Source organism: Apodemus sylvaticus, chromosome 21, assembly GCF_947179515.1.
Source record: "Apodemus sylvaticus chromosome 21, mApoSyl1.1, whole genome shotgun sequence".
Taxonomy (NCBI): domain Eukaryota; kingdom Metazoa; phylum Chordata; class Mammalia; order Rodentia; family Muridae; genus Apodemus; species Apodemus sylvaticus.
In genome coordinates, this window is record NC_067492.1 from 59,794,177 (window position 1) to 59,817,953 (window position 23,777).

The following is a 23,777-nucleotide window of genomic DNA, read 5'->3' on the forward strand; positions in this document are numbered from 1 at the left end:
GGCTGTCCTGGAACTCACTCTGTAGACCAGGGTGGCCTCAATCTCAGAAATCTGCCTGCCTCTGCCTCCCAAGTGCTGGAATTACAGGCGTGCACCATCACTGCCCGGCTATTTTTTTCATTTTTTTAAAGATTTATTTATTCAGGCAGGCGGGACGGGTGTAAAAAAGAAGTCTTATTTATTTATTTATTTATTTATTTATTTATTTATTTGTTTGTTTGTTTATTATATGTAAGTACACTGTAGCTTTCTTCAGACATGCCTGCCCCATACAAGTCACTCAAATTCATACCCTTTCTTTCTTTCTCTTGTTATAGACTATCATCATCATCATATTCATCATCACCAACAAAAACAACATCATTATTATTATTATCATTATTTATTATAAAATACAAAAACCTGTAATAGGGCAAAATGGAAAGTAAACAGAATAAAAGAAGATAAATAAAAATACTAAGAAACCTAAACATACACGATCTGAAATTTATAAAAAGTAATTGCATAAAAGCACAAAAGATTAAGCTACAATATTCTTAAAAATTAACTTTGACTTAAAAACAAACAAAAAAGTAAACATGACAAATCAAATGAACACAAAACCAAACAAATATAAAAGTCCTGGAAAGCATTATAAGACAAAGAATTGGCAACAATGTCTTTGAGTTTGTTTTGTGTTTCCCATGTGATTCTGGGCAAAAGGTTTGCCCTTTAGAGTGGTTTTAATATCTTATTATTGAGCACGTCTCTTGAAAAAAGCATACCTAAAAGCAAGGCTGTTAAATCATTTGTTAACATACACAGGAACTTTAATCTTTTCTTTTTCATTCATCTGGTGGCCATTGTGTTTTTAGAAAATGATTTCTACATACATGATGGAATCTTCAACAGCTTCATGGGATACATGCCAAGTATGGTGCCATCCCTCATTTCATAGAGCATTTTATATTATAAAAGCAATTAATATTGTTCTTTGGACATGGATGTCAACTGGATTGGAATGGGGATGCAGTTCCATTCCCCTCTCAATATTGAGACCCCATTTTTAACAGAACCACACAATCCTGTGCATGATGCCACAGTCTCTGTAATTTCACATGTGCATCTATATTTCTTGTTTTAGAAATCCTGTTTCCCATGGTGGGTGTTCTCAATCCCCTCTGGCACGGACAATACTTCTACCTACACTTCCACTGTGTTTCCTGAGTCCTGACGCAAGGGATTTTATGGAGGCTCCCATTTATGAATGTGTGTTCCAAATTCTTTCACATTCTGAACATTGTCTGCCTAAGGGTTTTTGTGTTTGTTCTTATCAATTACATAACGAAAGCTCTCGAAAGGAGGCTGATCAAGAACCTGAATTTTAAGTATAGCCTAATGTCTTTTAGTGTGATTTTACTGCTATGCAACTTGATCAGACATAATTATGTGCAATTTTACACAGCCACTAAAATTTGTATTTCAACACACACACACACACACACACACACACACACATATCCATATATTTATATATGCAAATATATACAGGTTCAACAAGAATTAGTGAATAAGAGACCATGTGCATTTTAGGCACTCAGGAACTGATATAAAGGCTGTTTTGGAGACAAGAAATATAAACAAAAAGCTAATAAATGACAATGTCTAAAATAAACTTAAAAATATTTAAAAAATAAAGCAGCAAACAGTACTTTGAGAAAAAGATGACAGTGACCATCAACACCTGATGTAAAGAAACAATAATGTGTATGTGTTTATATGTGCATGCCTGTGTGTGTAATATTAAACTGAAATAATCTTTAGTACCCATATTTTGATAAAATTTATGATGAGACCCTTCATCTAGAGTGATTTATATCTTCATAAAATTCACTTGTTTTATTGTGGTAAAGGTTTTGTACATGGCGTATCCATTAGTGATTTTATTCCCTTAAAGAAACACTTTCATTCCGTAATGAGATTGTGCCTTTCACATAAATTGACAGAGCCTTATATTGCAGGCCCAATCTGAACCCCAATTTCCTTTCATAAAATGTTCCATCCTTTGTATAGTATCTGATATTCTTAACATATTTCTAGTATATTTTAAAGCTATTTAAAAATCCAGAAATTCTGTGTTGTCATATGCAATATTGTCACTGTGCTTCATACTCGGATAACAGTCACTCTTGATTTTCTTTTCAAATAAGTAACTTTAATTGCATGAGGAATCTATGATATTCCAAATCCAAAGAGAAGCAATTTATCACTAAGGTAGTGTCTTGATTCTATTGCTGTAAAAAAACACCATAATCAAAGGAAACATGTGAGAAAAGTTTTTATTTACTTATGTATCTTTGTCACAGTATAGTCAGTGTAGCCAAGGCATGAAATTGGATGCAGACATTCCATGAATGCATGAGGAATAATTTTGATTACTGGCTTCATGCCCATGTTGTATGCAGTCCTCTTTTTATAACTCAAAGAGCAACTTACCTAGAGGGGTTAGTGTCCACACTCAATACAGTTACCTAATATTAATAATTAATAAAGTATATGGCTTAAACACACAATACAACTCAAAATGATGGTAGCCATTCCTCAATTGAGATTCTCAGTTCTCAATATATTTAGGATTGTTTACTCATAAATGAGATCATTTTCCAACAAACTTTTGTAATTTGTATCACAATGGAGAGTGATGTCTTATTTGTAAATTCAAATTAGTTTATTTTTAAAATTTTTTATGTTATTAACTACTAATTTGGTTAAGACAAAAAATATGTTGAGCAACATCTAACATTTTCATACTATGAAAGATTCAGTGAAGCAATTTATCTTTGTTCTTTGTATAAAATTAGAATTTGATCTAACTAAAATAACGTAACACTTTAGGACAAAGATACACCCTAGCAACCCTGCACTAGAAGCCAAGATGGAGAAGACCTGCACAGCCACCATGATCTTCCCCCTGGTGCTATGGTAGACAGAGAGGAAGGTGATCCAGACACTGCAGAACACCAGCATGCTGAAAGTTAGGAACTTGACTTCATTGACTCTGTCAGGAAGGTTCCTAGCCCGGAAAGCCACAGTGAAGCTCCCCCAGAGCCAAGGAACCTAAATATCCAAAGACAACATGGAAGGCAATGACTGAGCCCTTTGTTGCAAATAATGACAGTCTTTCCATGTTCAGATTGTATATCTCTGTCAATAAAGGGAGGAGATGTTACCAACCTGATGCCACAGAGAACAAGTTGGATCAGGGTACAAATGGGAATGACCAAGTTAGGTACCCCCAATGAAATGGGAATGACCAAGTTAGGTACCCCCAATGTCAGCATCCCTCTCATCCTTCTTCCTGGATTAGTGAGCTTGAAAGCGATGACCACAGTTATTGTTTTGGCCCACACTGTAGAAACAGCCAGTGTGAAAAATAGTCCAAATATGGTCTGCTGCAGGAAGCAGTTGGCCTTGTTGGGATGTCTATTGAAGAGCAATGAGCAGAGAAAACAGAAGACTAGAGAGATGAGCAGGATATAGCTGAGAATGTGGTTACTGGCCTTCACAACAGGAGTATCCTTGTACATCACAAAAATGAAGAGTACTAGAATTGTCATGACTGAAAAGGACAGAGCAGTGGAGCATAGAGCAAGCCCCAAGGTATCTCCATAAGCCAGAAATGACACAGCTCTTTGGAGGCAGTGGTTTTGCTCCAAGTTGGCATACGTATCATCTGCACACCTCACACATTGTTCCATATCTGTTGACAGAAAACAATAAAGCCTTATATGACAATTATTTAGTTAATAATTATGTATTTGGATTATTCAGAGGATATATCAATAAAAAATTTGGTATTGAACATCTCATCCATTCCTTCTTGCTGCAGGGACCACTGACTTAAGTTTGCTTTCTATTAACCTGTGTTCTGTGGTGAAATGAAACAACATAATGGGGAATGGAATGGAAAATATGCATTAAACAAAAAAAAGAAAATATGATAAATAATAACATGCTTGATTTCAGATTTTTTAATTCTTCAAACCATTAAATGACTATTCACAGACAAGGGTAGTGTGCATGTGCAGTTATTGATTTCAGTTGATTCATTATGTATTTTGTTTGCTTTTTTGGGTGGTGCCATTTTACTGTATCTCCTAAAGAAACCAGTACATACAATTCCTCATGCAAGTACTGTTTGTCTAAAGGAATATTTTCATTCTTGACACTCTATGCCTCATAGAAATTTGCATGTTTCTCTCATTTTGGTACAATATCTTTATTTCCAAGTATTAATTCCAAGCTATAGGACATGTAGGTAGTGGATATTCACATTTAATTCTTTATGTAGTGGGTGATTGATGATAAGCACTATGCCATCTATTCTTTTTTGAACTTGTTACTCTTGTTCTAATTATTTGTCAGGAAAAAAGTAATCATTGAAGACATATATGCTTTTTGTTTGTTTGTTTTGATGTGTTTTGAGACATGGTTTCTGTGTATAGCCCTGGATATACTAGAGCTCACTCTGTAGACCAGGCTAGCCTCGAACTCAGAAATCCACCTGTCTCTGCCTTCAATTTGCTGGGATTAAAGGCACATGCCACCACTGGCCCACACTCCTGTAAGATCTTAAAATTCATTTCATTAAATAACAACTGTTAGCCTGAGCTTTTAGTCTTTGTGAGGGACTAACCTGGGTGATGGAGGGAACAATTATGGAGTGATCATATAGTGAAGTTTCTTTGTCTAAAAAATTCAAAAGAAAAATAATCCTAGATTACATAGTTTGTTTTTAAAAATTAGTAAGCATGTATGTCCTCCTAAATGTTTTCTTCATAGTATAAAATCAGAATCCAGCATATTGTGAGAGAAAGGCATTGTTTGTAGAAGATACTGCAGGTTTTTGGCCGGGTACGAATGACGCTGATATTATTTAACTTATTACATTCTGAAATATGGAGATTTTAGGACTTCAGTTTCCATCTAGGCCACATAATATTTCTAGTTTGGAAAGAGTAGGATTCAAATTCAGCATTTCTTTCTACATGCAAGCATGTACCTGTTTCATTGGAACCCTCATTTTCTGGGCACCGAACACAATCAAAGCAGTAGTCTGCTGTCTCTTTCTGATGAATTTTCCTAAATCTAGCAGTACATGGCACACTACACAAGGAGGAAGGAACCTGAGACAATATATAAACATTATATAATATGTGTGTGAGAGAGTATGTGTATGATTGTATGTGTGTATGTGTGTATGGGTGTGTAGTTCATGTAAACATAATATATGTAATGACACATAGGTTGACAGATATGGCTATAAATATTCCTTTGTTTACCAGTATTTCTTAACATTTTCAGACACATTTTTATTTTACATTTCCTTGCAGTACACTGAATGTCACACAATATTTTCTATTCTTGTAATATTATATATGTAACTTTTCAGGTTGCAGCAAATTAAAACTTCCTAAACTGATTAATCCATGCTTATGTGGCATCAGCATTTTTTCTTATGATTTATAAATAAAAAATCAGGATACTGAAGTATATGGAGAAAAAAAGGGTATACAAGAAAGAGTTGTTTGATGAATAAGAAAAATATGTTATATAAGACTCTCCTAAAGTTTCTCAATTTTAAAACAAAATCTTGAGTCTCCTATGCTTCCCCCCTTTCCCCTGCTTTAATGAGACTCCTTCCTCACTACTCTAGCATTCCCCTATACTTTTGCTCATGTCTCCTCAGAACCTAGGACCCCCCCTACTGATGCCAGATAAGGTAATCCCCCACTGAAGAGACCGGGAAGTGGGATAAGGTGTTAATATATAAGTAAATAAAATAAGCAATAAAATATATAAATAAAAGAGGAAACCTTGAATCTGGAGAAAGGTTTCTGTTATTGAATATATTATATACTTTATTTGGCTATAAATATGTTCACACAGACTAAGAAAAGTCCATGGCATACATATAATTACAAAATTTTAATTATACACACAAAGACACACAGACACACACACATTTGGGCACATTTGTACATGGAATCCAAAGGCATTTGATCCCTATGACAAGATTTACATGAAGTAGGGAGTTATTCCATTTTGTGCTTGGACCTGAGCATGGACTTTTGCAAGAGTAGCAATTGGTCTTAACCACAGAGACCAATTGAATATTAACTGTATCAAATTAAATGTAATTAGATAAAATTAGATAAAATTAATGAATATTAAATGTAATGAGAGTTATTACATCTTGGTGCTTGTAACTGAGCATTGTCTTTTGCAAGAGTAGCAATTGGTCTTAACCACAGAGACCAATTGAAGTAGCTGAATATTACTTCAGTCCCTCATATTCAAAAATTTGGATATCTTGAAAAAAACACTAAAAAATGTAGAATACCAACCGAAGTTCCTCCTGTCAACCACTCCAAATCTTCAGATATATGAAGTTGTTGCATCAGTGGGATGCAAGGAAAATTGGTTCCTATTTTCACTTGTAATCCAATGCCTTGTGGAAGATTCCAAATGATGAAAATGTCATATTCTGTACACTGATTTTTCCTATGGTTCATGTTCACCAATTCTCCAACAGGGTTAATAAATACCCTGGTCTTCAGCAAAGTAGACACCTAAATGAGATCTATCATTAGATGCTTACATATGTGTATCAATAAACGGAAAGCAAAATTGAGAATTTCCCCTAATTTCTTAATTACTTTCACAAAAGATAGCAGCATTGAAGAAATCCTGTGTAGTAAAATACAATATAATTCATTCATAACTGAAAATTTAATATGCAATGGTAAAGTGTGCTTGAAAAATGATTAGCATATTACACATGTAACATGGTCTATGTATGTGTGTGAGTGTGTGTGTATGTGCTCCTGTTTGTCAAAAATATGTTTTCAAAAAAGTAGCCATTTATGTGCAAATGAAGGGGAATTGTGAATGTGTGTAAAAATAAAGAATGGCTGTTTTTCTTGTATAGACAGTAAGCACATATGAAGTAAACAGAAATTTAATAAAATGTAGTCTTGATACATTATGGATTTATAAACAATTCTTAATTTAATTGAGTAAGAATTTGTTATAGCACATTTACTGATTCTCCAGAAATTATTCTTTAGAAAAATATTCTAGACTAGTCATCACTTAAGGGTTTTATGATAAAACTTTGATTCCTATTTTAAACTTCGAACTCATTAGTGGAAACATTCAGACAAGTTTTCAAAAAACTTACTCCTACCATAAAAATTTATTGGCTCCTGGTAAATTTTACTTTGTGCATCATATTCATCCATGTAAAAGATTAATTAGGGAGCATTGTAGTGTAGAAAATTTCATTGAGACAATAATCTAACAAATATACAGTTGTTTCCCTTGGTCCATTTAAAAGGTCAAAATGATAAATCAAACCACAAAGAAATATAAGAAACTTTACCTGCTGACAGTCAGTAGATTCTCTATTGAGTTCTGCTATTTTCTGAGACTCTACTTGTTGAAAAATGCATTCATGGTAGGTGTGGGCCACAGCATACACAGCATTATACAAATTGTAACCTTCTTCACTCAGGGCCATGTCATATTTGTGCACTGCTGTCCATTCCAATGTGTTATTGAATGCAAAATGACCCATTTTACTGCTGTTCTTAGAGATTGAGCAATTAAAATAATTCCACCCCTGTATAGACTGAGAAATGTTTACTGGGTATTTATCAGTGTTCAGAGTTTGCATAAAATTATGGAATTCAACAATCTCACCTATATGATGTGCAAAAGTGACAGTCCCATGGAAGAAATCAAGGCTGAATTTCTTTTTGCTTGTGATAACATCCCATTGTGAAGTAGTGATCCAGATTCTCTGAGCACCTAAATATTCCCATCTTCTAAAGCTGACTTCTAAAGTGGAGTTCATCTCACCATAAATGATAACAACCTTTGCTGAAGATGTCATAATTTGTTTATCATATATCATAGCCTTTGTAATGTATGTCTGCAAGGTTTCTGGGATCGGATTCACAAAAGCTAAAGAGATCCCATGCCTTTGCATTTCTTCTCTCAAGTCAGAGAGAAACTGAATGCCCTGGTCTTCATCTGAGATGACCAGTCCTATCCAAGTCCATCCAAAATGAAGCATCAAGGAGGCCATGCCATGGGACAAATGTGTGTGCTTAGTAGCTACCTTATGGGCATAGGGCAACTGGTCATGATCATTTAGGTTAGGATTAAATGGTCCAAAGAAAAGCTAAGGAATTTAAAGAAAGGATGAAATATCTATGTGAGAACTATGATTATTAGGTTACATGGACTCATAAGCAAGTAACATTACTCACCTTTTAAAACTCCTTTTAAGGATAGTACAATTATTCTAGAAATAGCTTGTATTATTCCTATTAGATTCTAGTTGATTTATTACAAGTCATAATGTTCTACAAAACAATTTTACCTGTTGTCCCAGTATATCTATGATCTGGTTTCTTAATTTGATTTATATATAATATTAAGTGGTTGTGTGTGTGTGTGTGTGTGTATCTGTGTGTGTTTGTTTGTGTGCAGCATGTAGCAGTACAATAACAATGCACTCTGTCCAAGTTTTTCTTGGAGGCACATGTAAGGATATTTTCCATGATGGTCCAGTAAGTTCTATATCACAAAATGCCTCCTTTCCACATATATAATTAATAAAATTAAAACTATAGATTAGTGAATATATTTTATCAAGAACTTCCAATGTATCTTCACACAGAGCAAGTGTGGTTGAGAATACCAAAGATATATTGGGTAAAATATAAGGATTTTTATTGATTTCATCAGTAGCAAAAAACATTTCCAGAAAAAAAAACTCATATTTTCTTGTGGGTATTCTGAAACAAGCCATAATTATGATTAAGGGAGATGTTTGAAACGTAAAATTTCAATTAGAGTAAAGTCTAAATGTCTTGAAATAAGCTTCACAAATTAGAGATCCTTAGAGCAATATAAATTTTAAGAATTCATAGACATACGGCAGTGTAAGGTAAATTTTGTATTTGAAAATAAATAAAGATCGTTTTATCTCTGAATGCCATTCATGAACTAGTTTTCAGTCTTATTAGGTAAGACTGCTACAAAATGTACTTTTTTTGTTGCAATTCCACAGAATAATAAAAGTGTGACTTAAACCACATGTGAACAATATAACACTTTCTTAGGTTTTTATTATTTCAATGCCTTTAATTCATCAGACTTATTGATATCATTTAGTATTTTGAAAATCAAATAGTCTTCCAGTTGCTATCTGCACCTGGGAGGTGGGGCTGTCCCACAGACTTCAATACACTGGCACTGCAAGTTGAGAGCTAGTCTCTAGGAAGTGCTGTTTCCTTGGCTTGGAGCTGAGATCAGCATTTTTTTTTAATGAGTGGCTGTTCTAATTGGGCCTGGCCAGGAGCAGAGGAATGTAGAGCAGAGGAATGGCAAAGAAGATGGGACAGGGTCCTTTTAGTCACCGTGTACAATGGGGAGCTAAGGCTGTCCTACAGACCTCTGAAAATGTTACCTGCAAGGGGAGAGTTGGTTTTCGAGGAGTGCTGACAGGGGCTGACAGGCACACAGCTGGGATTCCAGCCAGAGACAGAAAGATCAACTATCACCAGAGATCACCAGATAGCCAAAGGGAAGTAAAGAATCCTAGCAACAGAAACCAAGATTACCTGACAACATCAGAACCCAGATCACCCACAACAGCCAGTCCTGGATACCCCAACACATTGGAAAAGCAAGACTTGGATTTATTTATTTATTTATTTTCAACTAATTAAAAATACATTTTTATTGATGTAAAGAGATATATTTAAAGTTCTCATATGGATTTCTTTCTTTTCTTTTCTTTTCTTTTATTTTTTTATTTACATTGCAAATGATTTCCCCTTTTCTAGGTCCCCACTCTCCGCAAGTCCCATAAGAACTCTTCCGTCCCCCTATTCTTCCATCCACCCCTTCCCACTTCCCTGTTCTGAAATTCCCCTATACTCTTGCACTGAGTCTTTCCAGAACCAGGGGCCACTCCTCCATTCTTTTTGGACATCATATAATTTGTGGATTATGTCCTGGGTATTCAAAGTTTCTAGGTTAATATCCACTTATCAGTGAGTGCATACCATGATTGATCTTTTGAGACAGGATTACCTCACTTAGTATGATGTTCTCCAGCTCCATCCATTTGTCTAATAATTTCATGAATTCATTGTTTCTAATGGCTGAATAGTAATTGTGTATATATACCACATTTTTGTATCCATTCCACCGTTGAAGGACACCTAGGTTCTTTCCAGCTTCTGGCTACTACAAATAGGGCTGCTATGAACATAGTTGAGCATGTGTCCTTATTGCATGCTGAAGAATCCTCTGGATATATGCCCAGTAGTGGTATAACAGGGTCCTCAGGAAGTGACATGCCAAGTTTTCTGAGGAACCGCCCGACTGATATCCAAAGTGGTTGCACCATCTTGCAATCCTACCAGCAGTGTTCCTCTTTCTCCACATCCTCACCAACACCTGCTGTCTCCTGAGTTTTTGACCTTAGCCATTCTGACTGGTGTGAGGTGAAATCTCAGGGTTGTTTTGATTTGCATTTCCCTAATGATTAATGATGTTGAACATTTCTTAAGGTGTTTCTCAGCTCTCCGAAGTTCTTCATGTGAAAATTCTTTGTTTAGCTCCGTACCCCACTTTTTAATGGGGTTATTTGGTTCTCTGGGTTCTACTGTCTTGAGTTCTTTGTATATATTAGATATTAGCCCTCTGTCGGATTTAGGGTTGGTGAAGATCCTTTCCCAATCTGTTGGTTGACGTTTTGCCCTTTTGACGGTGTCCTTTGCCTTACAAAAACTTTGTAGTTTTATGAGGTCCCATTTGTCAATTCTTGATCTTAGAGCATAAGCTATTGGTGTTCTATTCAGGAACTTTTCCCCTGTGCCCATGTCCTCTAGGGTCTTCCCCAGTTTCTTTTCGATTAGTTTCAGTGTGTCAGGTTTTATGTGGAGATCCTTGATCCGTTTGGATTTGAGCTTGGTACAAGGAGATAAGAATGGATCGATGCGCATTCTTCTGCATGCTGACCTCCAATTGAACCTGCACCATTTGTTGAAAAGACTATCTTTTTTCCACTGGATGCTTTCAGCTCCTTTCTCAAAGACCAAGTGACCATAGGTGTGTTGGTTCATTTCTGGGTCTTCAATCCTATTGCATCGATCCTCTTGCCTGATATTGTACCAATACCATGCAGTTTTTATCACTATTGCTCTGTAGTAGAGTTTAAAGTCTGGGATATTGAATCCCCCTGAAGTTCTTTTACAGTTGAGAATAGTTTTAGCTATCCTGGGTTTTTTGTTATTCCAGATGAATTTGAGAATTGCTCTTTCTAGCTCTATGAAGAACTGGGTTGGGATTTTTATGGGAATAGCATTGAATCTGTAGATTGCCTTTGGCAAGATGGCCATTTTAACTATATTAATCCGCCAATCCACGAGCATGGAAGGTTTTTCCATTTTCTGAGATCTTCTTCGATTTCCTTCTTCAGAGATCTGAAGTTCTTGTCATATAGGTCTTTCACTTGTTTGGTTAGAGTCACCCCAATATACTTTATGCTGTTTGTAGCTATTGTGAATGGGGTCGTTTCCCTAATTTCTTTCTCAGTCTGTTTATCCTTTGAATATATAAAGGCTACTGATTTGCTTGCGTTTATTTTGTAGCCAGCCACTTTGCTGAAGTTGTTTATCAGCTGTAGGAGTTCTCTAGTAGACTTTTTAGGGTCACTTAAGTATACGATCATATCATCTGCAAATAGTGATAGTTTGACTTCTTCCTTTCCAATTTGTAAACCTTTGAGTTCCTTCTGTTGTCTAATTGCTCTAGCTAGGACTTTAAGAACTATATTGAAAAGATATGGAGAGAGGGGCAGCCTTGTCTAGTCCCTGATTTTAGTGGGATTTCTTCAAGTTTCTCTCCATTTAGTTTGATGTTGGCTACCGGTTTGCTGTATATTGATTTTACTATGTTTAGATATGGACCTTGAATTCCTGTCCTTTCCAAGACTTTTAGCATGAAATAATGCTGAATTTTGTCAAATGCTTTTTCAGCATCTAATGAAAGGATCATGTGTTTTTTTTTTCTTTGAGTTTGCTTATGTAGTGGAATGCATTTATGGATTTCCTTATATTGAACCAAACTTGCATCCCTGGGATGAAGCCTACTTGATCAGGGTGGATGATAGTTTTGATGTGTTCTTGGATTCGATGGGCAAGAATTTTATTTAGTATTTTTGCATCGGTACTCATAAGGGAAATTGGCCTGAAATTTTCTTTCTTAGTTGGATCTTTGTGTGGTTTTGCTATCGGTGTAATAGTGGATTCAAAGAAGGAGTTGGGTAGTGTTCCTTCTGTTTCTATTTGGTGGAAAAGTTTGAAGAGTATTGGTGTTAAGTCTTCTTTGAAGGTCTGATAGAATTCTGCACTGAAACCATCTGGTCCTGTGCTTTTTTTTGGTTGGAAGCCTATCCATGACCCCTTCTATTTCTTTAGGGGTTATGGGTCTGTTTAGATGGTCTATTTGATCCTGGTTTAATTTTGGTAATTGGTATCTGTCTAAGAAAATGTACATTTCCTCCAGATTCTCCAGTTTTGTTGAGTACAGGTTTTTGTAGTAGGATCTGATAATTTTTTGAATTTCCTCATTTTCTGTTGTGATATCTCTGTTTTCATTTCTAATTTTGTTAATTTGGATACTTTCTCTGTGCCCTTTGGTAAGTCTGGCTAAGGGTTTATCTATCTTGTTGATTTTCTCAAAGAACCAGCTCCTGGTTTTGTTGATTCTTTGTATGGTTCTCTTGGTTTCTACTTGATTGATTTCAGCCCTGAGTTTGATGATTTCCTGTCTTCTCCTCCTCCTGGGTGAATTAGCTTATTCTTGTTCCAGGGTTTTCAGTTGTTCCGTTAATCTTCTAGTGTAAGCTCTCCCGAATTTCTTTTTGGAGGCACTCAAAGCTATGAGTTTTCCTCTTAGCACTGATTTCATTGTGTCCCATTGATTTGTGTATGCTGTGCCTTCATTTTCATTAAATTCTAAGAAATCTTTGATTTCTTTCTTTATTTCTTCCTTGACCAAGGTATCATTGAAGAGAGTATTGTTCAGTTTCCATGTGTATGGTATGTGGGCTTTCTCTTGTTTTTACTGTTACTAAAGATCACTTTTATTCCATAATGATCTGATAGGAGGCATGGGATTATTTCAATCTTCTTATATTTGTTGAGGTCTGTCTTGTGACCAACTATGTGATCTATTTTGGAGAAGGTACCATGAGGTAATGAGAAAAAGGTATATTCTTTTGCTTTGGGATAAAAAGTTATATATATATATATATATATATATATATATATATATATTCCAATTGGTTCAAAGCTTCAATTAGTTTCATTGTCTCCCTGTTTAGTTTCTGTTTTCCTGATCGGTCCATTGGTGAAAGTGGAGTGTTGAAGTCACCCACAATTATTGTGTTAGGTGCAATGTGTACTTTGAAATTTAGTAAAGTTTCTTTGATGAATGAGGGTGCCCTTGTATTTGGGGCATAGATGTTCAGGATTGAGAGTTCTTCTTGTTGGATTTTTCCTTTGGCCAGCAAGTAGTGACCTTCCATGTCTCTTTTGATGACCTTAGGCTGAAATTCAATTTTATCTGAAATTAGAATGGCAACTCCGGCTTGTTTCCTGGGACCATTTGCTTGTAGAATTGTCTTCTAGCCTTTTACTCTAAGGTAGTTTTTGTCTTTGACATTGAGGTGTGTTTCCTGTATGCAGCAAAATGTAGGGTCCTGTTTACGTAACCAGTCTGTTAGTCTATGTCTTTTAATTGGGGAATTGAGTCCATTGATATTAAGAGATATCAAGGAGTAGTAGTTTTTGCTTCCTAACATTTTTGATTTTAATTTTATATGTGTGTGGTTATCCTCTTTGGGTTTGATGAAAGAAGCTTAATATCCTGCTCTTTCCAGGGTATTGTTTCCCTCGTTGTACTGGTGCTTTCCCCCTATTATCCTTTGTAGGGCTAGGTTTGTAGAAAGATATTGTGTAAATTTGGTTTTGTCATGGAATATCTTGGTTTCTCCATCTATAGTAATTGAGAGTTTCGCTGGGTATAGCAGTCTCAGCTGGCATTTGTGTTCTCTTAGAGTCTGCATGAGCTCCGCCCAGGATCTTCTAGCTTTCATGGTCTCTGGTGAGAAATCTGGTGTAATTCTGATAGGTCTTCCTTTATATAAGACTTGGTTTTAAAATCAAATCTCATGATGCTGATAGAGGGCTTCAGCAAGGATAGAAATAACTCCCTTAAAGAATACAGGAGAACAGGGATCAACAGATAGAAGAGCTTAAAGTGGAAACACAAAAAATCACTTAAAGAATTATAGGAAAGCACAACAACACAGGAGAGGGAATTTAACAAAACCATTCAGGATCTAAACATGGAGACAGAAACAATGAAGAAATAACAAAGAGATACAACTCTGGATATAGGAAGCCTCAGAAAGAGATCAGGAGTCACATATGCAAGCATCATCAACAGAATGCAACAAATAGAAGAGAGAATCTCAGGTGAGAAAGATGCCATAGAAAATATTTTCACAACAGTCAAAGAATAAAAAAATAATAATAATGCAGAAAGTTCCTTACCGAAAACACCCAGGAAATCCCCAAAACAAAGAGAAGACCAAACCTAAGGATAATATGTATAAAAGAGAGTAATACTTTCCAGCTTTAAGAGCCAATAAATATCTTCAACAAAATTAGAAAAGAAAACTTCCTTAACCTAAGGAAACAGATGTCTATAAATATAGAAGAAGATTACAGACATCTAAAAAGACTGGAACAGAAAAGAAAATCCTCCTGTTACATAATCAAAACACCAAATGCACTAAACAAAGAAACTGTATCAAAAGCAGTAAGGGGAAATGGTCAAGTATCATATAAATGCAGGCCTATCAGAATTTCACCATACTTCTCACCAGAGACTATAAATCTAGAAGATCCTGGACAGATAGAATACAGACCTTAAGGGAACACAAATGCCAGTCCAGGCTACTATATCCAGCAAAACTCTCAATTACCATAGATTGATAAACCAAATATTCCAACACAAAAACAAATTTACACAATAACTTTCCAAAACTCCAACACTTCAAAGGATCATAAATGGAAAATTTCAACAAAAAGAAGGAAACTACACCTTAGAAAATGTAAGAAAATAAACTTCTTTTAAAAAACCATGAAGAGGAGAGCAACATAAACATAATACCACCTGTAAGATAAAAAATAACAAGAAGCAATAATCACTTTTCCTTAAAATATCTTAATATTAATGGGCTCAAAACCACAATAAAAAAGACATAGACTAACAGATTGTTACTTTGTAAATGGGACCCAGAATTTTGCTGCACACAAGAAACTCACCCCAGAAACAAAGACAGACACTAACTTAGAGTAATAGCTGGAAAACTATTGTCCAAGTAAATGGTCCAAAAAAATCCAGTCACCATTTTAATGTCAAATTAAATTGACGTTCAACCTAAAGTTATCAAAGAAGAAGGAAGGAAACTTCATACTCATCAAATGGAATATCTACCAAGAACTTTCAATTCTGAACATTTATGCTCCAAGTTCAAGGGCACCAACATTCATAAAACAAACTTTACTAACCCTCCAAGCACATATTTCTCCCCACACAAAAATAGTGGGAGACTTCAACATGCCACTCTCATCAATGGACAGATCATGGGAACACAAAATAAACAGAGACACAGTGAAACTAATGGAAGAAATTAACCAAATGAATTTAATATATAACTATAGAACATTTTATCCTAAAACAGAAGAATGTACCATCTTCTAAGCACGGCATGGGGCCTTCTCTAAAACTGACCATATAATCAGTGACAGAACAGACCTCAAAAGATATAACGAGGTTAAGAGAATCCCTTGCTTCCTAACAGATCTCCATGGTCTAAGGTTGGTCTTCAAAACAACAAAAATAATAGAAAGCCCACATACATATGGAAGCTGAAGAACACTCTACATATTTTAAAATGTAATAAAAATGATGTCACAACACACCCAAACTTTTGGGAAACAATGAAAACAGTGATAAGAGTGAAATGCATAGCACTGAGTGCCTCCAAAAAGAAACTGAAGAGAACATGAACTAGCAGCTTGACAACACATATGAAAGCTCTAGACCAAAATGAAGCACATACACCTAAGAGGAGTATGTGTAAAGAAATATTCAACTTCAGGGATAGAATCAACAAAATAGAAACAAGAATTATACAAAGAAACAACCAAAGCAGAAGCTGTTTTTTGGAGAAAATCAACAAGATAGATATGCCCTTAAAGAAACTAACGAGAGGGCACGGAGACAGTAGACAAATCAACAAAATCAGAAATGAAAATAGCAACATAACAACAGAAACTGTAGAAATCTAAAAAAATATCATGCTACTACAAAAACACATACTCAAGGAAACTGAAAAATCTGGATGGAATGGTCAATTTTCTAGACAGATATCAGATTGACATCTTAAATGAGGATCAGTTAAACCTTCTAAACAGTCCCATAACCCCTAATAGAATAGAAACAGTCAGTAGTAGTCTCCCAACCAAACATAGCCCAGAACCAGGTAGGATTAGTACAGAGTTCCATCAGACCTTCAAACAAGACCTAATACCAGTACTCTCTAGACTATTCCACAAAATAGAAACAGAAGGATCACTACCTAATTCATTTTATGAACCCACAATTGATCTGATACCTAAAGCACACAAAGACCCAACAAAGAAAGACCATTTCTGACCAATTTCTATTATGAAAGCTTATGCAAAATTACTCAATAATATTCTCACAAACCAAATCCAAGACAATATCAAAATGTCATTCATCATGATCAATTAAGATTGATCCCAAGGATGCAGGGAAGGTGCAATATTTGGAAATCCATCAACTTTATCCACTATATAATCCAATGATAATTTCAAGCTCAGAAAGAAAAATTATCAATATTTTCCCATGGTGTTTATAGAACATGATTTTAATATTTCCAACTGTTAACATTCAACAAACAGAATAATAATTTTAAGACATATTTTATTTAAGTTTGTTTATCAATTTCAAAATAAAAATTGTTACAATATCCTATGTAATGAGAATATTATCGTTTAGCCTTTTTTACGTGCACCTTTTATTGTGTTGTTATTATATCAATTTTGTAAAAATTTATCATATATTTCATAATAACTCAGTGTTTTTAAGTCTTTGAGATCCTTTAAGTGCTGTCTGAGCACATAGGTCTTCTCTCCATTTGAAATGTGTTCATCTACCCCAGCACTGCTGGCAGTTCATTTTTAACTATTTATTATCAATTACCTTTCATCAGGAGTAAAAGCATCAAACATGCTCATATGATGAAATTTGCATTTTTCAATTGAGAGTCTGGAACTAAATTTTCTTTCTAAACATGAAAAGTGTATTTGCAAAGTTTATATACTTGCAATTTTACACCTTAATATGGCTTATATAATTGTCAACAATGAGAATTTCCTATATTTTTTCAATGTGTGAGATAATGCAGAATACAACAGAAATGAAATTCCTACTGACATAACACAGAAGTATAATAATGTGAAACCAAAATAACTATCAAAGTGTACATAGTGTAATGAGGCCAAAGATTGGAAGACATATTCTATAAATCCCAAAGTCATGAAAATTGAATAAGAGGTTAGATGAAAGTCAGAAACAGAATAGTACAGGAAACCTCAGTTCATGAAAGAAAAATGTCCCAGGCACATTGATTAGCTATAAGATTAGTAATTTCAACACAGATTCCCTCATGATTTGCAGGCACAAATGATAACATCTCCCAATTGGGATTTTAGAACTATGTATTCACAATAAGATCAGCTTCTTATTCACAAGAAGAATATTTTTTCTCTTAGATTTTCTCTAGTATGATATTTATTCAATAATAAATAGAAATATTGAACATATACCTGATACTAGTAGTAAGCCTAATATGTGACTGGGCATTTGCATGATTGAACCAAAAGATTATTCTGGTAAGAGAATATGAAGCCTGGCATTTATTTTCCACATTCAATTTCAATTCCAGACTGAAGGGTGGGACTCATTTAAAGATTATATTAAAAATCAATGTTTATTTATATTCACATGCATATAAGTAATATTGTACATGTAGTCAGAAACAGTAGACCCACACATTCACAAACATTTCAATGCATGAATACTCAACATTTAAAGGCCAAAACTAGATAGCATTTTAGGAAGGCATTTCGATGAATGCTTATACAGGAATTGTTGGCAGACTATTTAATATAGTCATTGATGCATTCTGTTCATATTGAGCACTTGCCAAAGGTGGGAACTGTAATATCATGTCAGATTAAAAGGCATTTATAAATATGATATCCATAGAGAGTCAATTGATAGAGTCCAGTCTCTCTGATTGCCAGCTTTCTGAACTGGATACCAACTTAGTAAAACTAAGTTAAACCGTGACACATTTGAAACTATTAAAATAGTGATTGATGTAACCATTAATTTTTAGTGGTTCATAGAGTTACAGGAGAAAGAACAAGACAGAACTCCACAATTTGTGTACATAGCTACATGTTTCTAATTCATGACAGTGAAGCAGAGAATAAAGTTAGTGACTTACCTAAAAAGAATAGTTTTATTATAAAAATTGTCTTCAACAGGCTCCTCTATTGTAAAAAGGAAAAAAGCCACAATCACTTCTCAAATCTCCATGATTATCTTCATTATTCTTTATCTTCCAAAAGCAAGTGTTTTCTGTCAAACAGCACAAGAAGAGAGAAAACTTCAGGAGCAAAAATGAAATAGTGAAAGCGCACATATTTTTCATGTCTGCAAGGCTCTCTGATGGAACTGTTGTGAAATCTGTTTCTTATGCAGACAAACATCACACAGACATTTACAACTAAGTGTCTGTTTTAAGGCTGCTGCTGTCTGGAGAGCAACTTAATTATATTCACTGTTCCTTTCCATTTATCCTATGTCATGCTCCCTGGATACATTGAGAAAATTCTGGCCTCAAGCTCTACATTAGAGGTCCAAAAACTTTTGATCAAAACATTTATGAAAACATGTTTTGGAGATCATTTTCTCAATAATCAGGTGCCATGATTTCATCCATATGCATGGCATAATTCCCAAGGACCATCTTCTCCTGGTCAGCTTTGGCCAGAATATGTGTCAACAGCCATATATATGAACACAATGGATTTCAACAGAACTTCCATAGACAAGAAGTTAGAAGGTCATAAAAGTTCCATATCATTCACACTTTGAGAGGAATCATAGGACATTATGTCTTCCACTGTCTAGTGTAGGGAAACACAGTCATACATGAAATATTGAGCCTGGAGTTGAACATTCTCTATGTTTTTCATATAAAATTGTAAGCTTGTCATGTTTACAAAATATCTTCAAACCTTCTGTGATTCCTGTCATCTGGACAATATATCATTATGCAAAATCCAAATGCCTGGATTATAAAGATTCAACACCCGTCCTCTCCAATATCAGTACTTGTGCAGACATTCACTGAGTTATTATGCTGATCTTATCCCTGATAATCAGTCCCTGACAGTTAGTATCATTTAATGAAACATTTCTTTGTTGATATTTGTTCACACCTCTTTAAGAAGTTTGAGAACAATTTCATATGTTTTTCTCAAAGAAATGAAATAATTCACATGCCATTTCTGACAAACGATTGTTAAAATGTTAGTATGTACCTTATATTTTTCATCCATGTCTAGTTGGTATTTGTTTTGAAACAGTCCTGTCTTGCAACAAGACAAATGTGTGTCTGTCCTGCTAACATATGTAACTTGGTTAGATTACAAAGAGTGACACATATGGAGCATTGAATTTGATTTATATATTTTTTGAACTAAATATTTTTGGCCCATAATATACACACTAAATTAAGAGGAATTTTAACTCCATTTTTGGAATCATTGCAATGTTACTGGCTTATAATAAATCCTTGCTATGAAGTTTATTGTAGTATCTCAGCTACTATGAATAAAAATTTGTTTCATTCTTTGGTTGAATTATGACTTTGTCAATTTGAATATTTTTGTGTACTTTTGCAGACCTGAAGATTGGGAAGACTGAGTGCCTTGATACTGAGATATTCTATACTTGCTGTATACTGGGTGGTAATACCATGTTAAATGATTTGGGAATGTGTGTGGAGGCTGACTCTTCACTCCATTGTAACTACTATGGAAATGCCATCCTGGGCTGTGGCATTCTTTTGGAAGTAATTTGCTGCACATGAGCATTGGATTTGGGTCCATACCATACTCATTATAGCCAGACTACAGGTCAAAGGTAAAGATCCTTCAATAAACTTGAATTTGAGTTTGCCAAGATTGAGAGCTTAGACTGCATGTTGTTTTCCACAGAAAAATCATTCATGTTCTTGGAACAAAAATAGTATTTCTTGAAATTTCTTTTCTTTCTGCCTTAAGCTTATGTTATTGACTTGATACATTGGAAAGAAGGCACACCACACACTGCTGTATTCGTCCTGATTATCAGGGGAGTCTTTTTTTCCTTTAAATTATAATATTGGATGGCAATATTAAGATATTCCCTAAAGTATTTTATAAGAATGTAAAATAAAACATTCTTCCATGTCTCTTAAATGTTATTCCATAGCTTTTGTTCAGATTATTGTCCCTTTTTTTCTTTTTGGAATCAGATATCTGATCCATGTTGTGCTATATGGAACTTGAGATAGCCTCTATCCCACTTTCATTTCAAAGTCTAATCTCTGAAGTATTGGTGTTGTATTTTCTTTAAATGTTTGATATCATTTATTAGTAAAATGTTCTTGTCCAGTTTTTCCCCACTAATCAGATACTGATTTTTGTTTCTTCAATCTCTTAAAACAAGATTTGATATGGCACAGAAATATGATTTATTCAAAGCACTGAAGCAGTTTTGGGTATCTGAACTCATCACTCTACATGGATGGAAAGACTTCATCTTTCACGAATGAGATATGCAATAGCAAAGATCTTATTCAATAACCACAGATATTTGAAAGGCAATGTGATGTCCATTTTACATCCATGCAACAATAAACATAACTACACTTTCTTCATTACAAAAAACATCTCAGTTAATTATAATTGTGATGATTTATGTAGAAACTTCAACTTAATCCAATGCAACTAAATATAGCTTAATTACAAATAGGATTTTTAACACAATACATTATAATTGGCATGAAATATTACTCCAGTAACCCTTAAAATACAAAGCTGTACAGACTTTCTGATCATTATTTTTAAGTTTTAACCTTATAACCTTTAAATTATAAACTCAGATTACTATATAATATCCTATATTCCCTTCCGACCTTCATTGTCCCATATACTAAACCTTAATAAGATGGAATACCAAAAATTTTTTCAATATTTTATATAAATTTTATACCTGAAGGACCTCTATAATCTGAACTTATGAAAGCAGGTAGTGCCTCCCATATCTAATGGCCTACCTGTCTAACCGGTGGTCTTCCAATCTAGAAATATAGATTAGACCTTTGGCTGAATACCTTCACCAGTTTGGACCCACACAGACACCAGCACATGTGCTATCCAGCAAGCTCTTCCTGAGACACATTGTCCTTCCAGTCTGCATCTTCATTTGAAACTATGGCAGATTCTTATGTCTACCACAGACCCCAAATCCAACCTGGTTTTCAGGATGTCTGCCTTAATCAGACACATGGGGATGCATGAAGCTTGCACTAAGCATGGACACAGTAGGCACCACATAATCACAGACAGCACTGCCTGTCTCCAAAGTGGCCTGCTACAATCTGTGGGGCCCAGTCAAGTTAAAAAGGGAAATGACCAGGTGGTGAAAGAAAAATGCAAGAATATAACCAACAGAAGCCAATGTAATTTGGCAGTGTCCGAACACAATTCTACCCTGGATATCCAAGCACACATGAAGAGCGAGATTCTAACCTAAAATGGCACCTCATGAGGACAACAAATGTCTTTAATGATGATAAAAATTACCCCTTTAATGAAATATAGAAAGCCACAGGCAAATAGGTATAAGCCCTTAGAGAGGAAAAAATAAATCATTTGAATAATGGAAGAAAATATAACTTAAAAGGGGATGTAATGGAGGAAAAGAGACTAAGACTTAAAATCAGAAGCAATAAAGATATCACAAATCTCTTCTACACATTCTTCAGACTGCAGACACATACAGGTAAGCTTCCCTTGCCCCAGCCATCTACCCTGATCTCTGAGCCTCCTGCAACAAGCCAAGTTTCATTTAGCAGTCTAATAGCCCAAGAAAATCTCCATTCTCTTGCCACCACTCCACATACTTTCATCTAAAACTAAAAGAACTGGAGGTCTGGAAAAACACAGTCTAAGGATACCCATCAGATAACTACCATGCTAAGATCAACAAGGTGCATGTCCTCCCAATACCAACTGCAATAAGAATTTCTGTGGACCTAAACTTTCATGATAGATAAAGACCCTCAAAACAACAAAATTAGCAAAAGACATGGATACATAGTACCTCCAAAGAAGACCTATGTCAATTCAGTAAGCCTTGGATATCCTGATATATGGAAAAATGACTGTCGCTGCGAGCAGTGAACTGGGTTCCTGGAATAGAAGCTGGGGAATAGATGGAGACAGTTAAAAGAACGAAGGCCAAGACAGCCCAATTGCTGATTGAGGTCCCAAGTTTAATGGAGGTCTCACAAGTTAAGAGTTTTTGGAAGCCCCTCCTTGCAACTCTGTGGTGAGTTCTGGGGAAGTGTTCTGGCTATTCCTTGGGTGTTGGCTTCACTGTTCTGGGCAGTTGGGCAGGTCACCTGATTAATTCGGGAATTCATAGACCTAGAGGAACAAAGAACTTCACCTTCACCCTGAGCACTAGATCAAACAGGATCCGGAATAACACAGGAATCACTGCTCAACAAAGGCTGGGGGAAGAAGTATACCTTGATCAATGTCGAGTCCTACCAAGTGGCATGACACCCCAAAAATGCTCTATACAAATTACTATAATCCAATCTTGTAAAAATGAAGTGGCATTTAAATATGAAATGAATGAATCTCTTAAAGAAATACAGGACATTACAACCAAAATGATAGAAAACTTAAAGAGTGAATAAATAATTGCCTTAAAGACCTATATAAAAATGCAGTTAAACAGGTGAAGTAAATGAATAAAGCTCTTCAGGATCTGAATGTTGAAATCCTGGAGATGGAAAACCTAAGGAATATAACAGAAATGACAGAGGCTACCTTCACCAAGGGAATACAGTACATGGAAAAAGAAAATCTTAGATGTATCAGAGAAATACGATATTAGAAATTGATTCTTTGGTTAAAAAAATGGTAAATCTAAATGACTCCTGACCCAATCTATACATGAATTCTTGGATAACATGAAAAGACCAAACACTGGAATAATGGAAGTAGAAGACATTGAATAGTCCAAGTTCCAAAGCTCAGATAATATTCTCAACAAAATTACAAAAGAAAATTCTCTTTAACAAAAAAATGGATGCTTATAAAACAAAAGAAATGTATTGAACACCAAATAGACTGGACCTAAAAACGATATCTTCAGGGAATATAATAATAAAAACAAAAAAATCTAGAGAAATATGA